Consider the following 3650-nt stretch of genomic DNA (forward strand, 5'->3'; position numbering starts at 1 on the left):
CCCTCCCCTCCCTTGCCTCTCCCTGCATATATCTTCTTGCCAGGATCCCCTCCCCTCCATTACTGGTACCTGGAGGTTCTAGTGAGTCACTCAGCCCTTCACTTTGCTTTTCATGCTGTGAAATCCTCAGGCTTGTGCATGCCATTACATATCTGGGGATGGCTGGCGGCCAAGATGGTTAAACTGATGTAACAAGACTAGATTTACGGAACTTGGCTGCATAAAAAAACACATGGGATGTACGCTGAAAGTGTTCTGGTGGCATAACAACCTTGGTTTAGTTTACAGCGATGTTGAATAATTAATAGTATAGCTAGTGTTGCAATATATGTAAGGCAATGGGGTTTTACTCAAGGAATTCACGCCGTTCACATAGCAAGGTGAATTATTCTCTTGCAAGGGATGTTACTTGATGAGATGTAGCTTTTCTGACTTCAACTATCCAATCAGGTGCAAGCAAAAAGCTGTTTTTCTTGCACATGATTGGGTATTCTTTGCAAAGTGAACTATCACCATATTTACTAAGCCAAGTGAATAATCCCTTGCAATAAAGCTAGTTTAAATAGTTGAAACCCCACTCAATGAACAGTGTGAATGCTGACTTTAATTATCCAGTCATGTAAAATGGCAAAATCCTGTTTCCTTATAACTTCTGCACAGGACTGGTTTATGGAAGTTAATATTTACAGAACTTTATCACTTTTAGTAAATCAGCTAATAGTGTGCAGCTAATGTGTTGGGTCTACTTTGATCATAGCCTGCAATAGTAGTTGTGGTGTGTTTGATGGTTGAAGCCTCTGCTCTATCTGTGGCAAATGGACCTCAATAAGATTTCTTTTTGCTTTCTTTTGGTCTGGTAAATAAATCATTAACTTACTGTGCTACACTGTTATTGGCTATATTGTTTTGAGGACCACAAGACTGGCTATTTTTGCTCTGGATAGGGCATTACTACATATCAGTGATCCATCCTAGCAAATTCACTTGCCCACTTGCCCACAAAAATGCTGCCCTGTAATCTCACCCACAGCCATTACTGTATCACTCCTGCATGTTTACAAACTGCTGGCTGCTCCTTGCAGCGTTTAGCAGAGGCTGATCCAGGTAGGACAACCTTTTCAGAGCAGCATGCAGCTTTGTAGAGGTGTGCAAGTATTGGAGCCATGCAGGATGATGCAGGAAAACCCTCATTCTGGAGCACTCACATGACTGTAAGGATTGCAGGAGTGATCATTATGCCACTAATAATAGACAAGAGGAGGGGGAAAGGTTCCAGTAGTCCAATTTTTGTTGTCAAGGTTAGTATAACCATCAAGCGTTCTCAAACCAGGAAAGAAAGTATGCTACTATTGGGATCGCCAGATAAAAATATTTTAAAAAAAATCAAAACAAAGAAAACTAATGCAACCACCACATCTAGGGACTGGTAAACTGTAATGGATTGCATTTTAGTCTTTGGCTTTAGATAAGCTTGAACTTTTTCCATGTTTGACAGATAGCTTTGCGTTAGGCAAGCACAGCCCATCTCCCCAGATGAGCGTGAATGCTTTGCCACACCTAATTTGGATGAAACATTTTATCTAATTGTAGAACACTCTGTGTACTAAGTTTCTCATAGTCCCTAAATGTCATCTTCAGGAAATAATTCACTTGCCAAATAACCTAAAAAAATAACCACTCATAATCTGCAAGAGACAAATCTCCCCTGGAGATGGTCTCATTGGAGAAGAACAATATGTAACGGACCAAAACGTTGTCCTGAGAGGCTTTAATGTGTCATGTATAAGTCATAGACCAAACCTGTGGGCTATCCAAAAATGTTTTATTATAACACAACCAACAGTTGCCCAGGGATACTAGTAACCAACAGCCAAAATGTTCTCATATGTACCTCCATTGGCAACATACCCAATAGTGGCAGTGGGGGTTGTTTCATGAGCTAGGGACCACAAAAATTGTCAAAAATCCATTTTCTGCTCGCTAGTGTGTGTTACAGAAAAACAAATAGACCATGATGGTAACTGGGGATACCTTTCTTCACTACCTACCTGTTAGTACTAGGGTTTGGTTTACTAAAAGACTGTTCACATAGCTAAGGATATTATCCCATTGTGAAGGCTTTCACTTAGTTTAATATATGATATGAAGCTCTGCTGACTTCATGGGACATTTATGACACCTGTCAGCTTGTGGATAACAGCTCAGGATATATATTCATGACTGTATTTACTTTATTAGCCAATGTCTGTGTACATTAAGGGCAGCAGGGTTTGAGGGGATATCAGTGAGCCCAAAAAGGTGCAAATGGAGATAACTTTTTCTGTATTTTGCTTCTTCTGTCCACCTCTTGACATTTGTGGCTCTGCAAGACAACTACAAATAGAAGGGAAGGTGAAGAATGTGAAGAGGAGTCTGAAGGCTCTTTATAGTCCAGGAAACATGAAATCATCTGCGTCTTTTTTTATTTGGTTGTCTGCATTGTTTAAAATTAATCCTTTGCATAAAACAGGTCATATAATGCCTCCAAAAGTTCATTATGGCATCAAGTTTTATTAAATATAATCACACCGCAAAGACTAGAGCGTGTAGCAGTGTCTGGGGTGGTGTCTAAACATGACCCTTACAATATCATATTAACTTGTCATTCTTTTCCCAGCCAAACATAAGGTCAGGAAATGTCTTCATTTTCTCACCACTGTATTCTATGCATAAAAATACTTGCTTGGGTGAAAAGAGCATGCATGTTAATAAAAAGATCTCACGGAGAAAGTATCAGCGTATGTTTGCAAGTTTTACCAACCTCTGGAGTAGACATAGACCTTGTGCATATAGTATGAATAGGACTCATAGTCTGCCTGTTTAGGAGCAGATTGTGTGATCTGCAAACCAATCTAACATTTCCAATAATGCCTTGCAATGCTGCATTTTCTAAACTCACTGCTGCATGTACAGTAATACATGTATATATGCATACATTATAGTGTAGGAGGAAACTAAAAAAAACACATACAAGTGTGAGCTTGCAGGGGTAGGGTTATCTCCCTATTGTTTGTTCTAATTGCGGTATGTTTTGTCTGTATTACTCAGTGGTACATTTGTATTGCGTACTTCTGTGCACCAATGCTTGTTTCTTACTTTGTACAGCACCACAGACAATGCTTCTTTATAATTTAAAAATAAAAAGCGCATACAAGACGTGATTTATGGTCCAATTTGCCGGTAATACGTTGGGATTTCTTCTGATGTTTTTCCACGCACATAAAAAATTCATTGCAATGAAAGAAAAACACATCACAATGCATTGAGAAAACAGCAGAAAACACACAAATGCATTTTGTTTTTTGCACCCAGCTACAATGTTCTCAATGAATAAGGTAAAGAATACTCAGAGCTTGGTCCAGGGTTGCAGTAAGACACACAATCTTCACATTAGTGTTTTGTGTTGGGCACCCAGCCACAGTGTTCTCAATAAATAGGATATAGAATACTCAGGGCTTGGTCCAGGGGCCACAGTTAGACACACATCTTCACAGTGCATTTTGTGTTAGGCACCCAGCTAAAATGTTCTCAATGAATAGGTTATATAATACTCAAGGCTTGGTCAAGGAGCTGTAGTAAGACACACAACCTTCACATTAGTGTTTTGTGTT

Source organism: Pyxicephalus adspersus, chromosome 8 (genome assembly GCF_032062135.1).
Source record: "Pyxicephalus adspersus chromosome 8, UCB_Pads_2.0, whole genome shotgun sequence".
Classification (NCBI taxonomy): domain Eukaryota; kingdom Metazoa; phylum Chordata; class Amphibia; order Anura; family Pyxicephalidae; genus Pyxicephalus; species Pyxicephalus adspersus.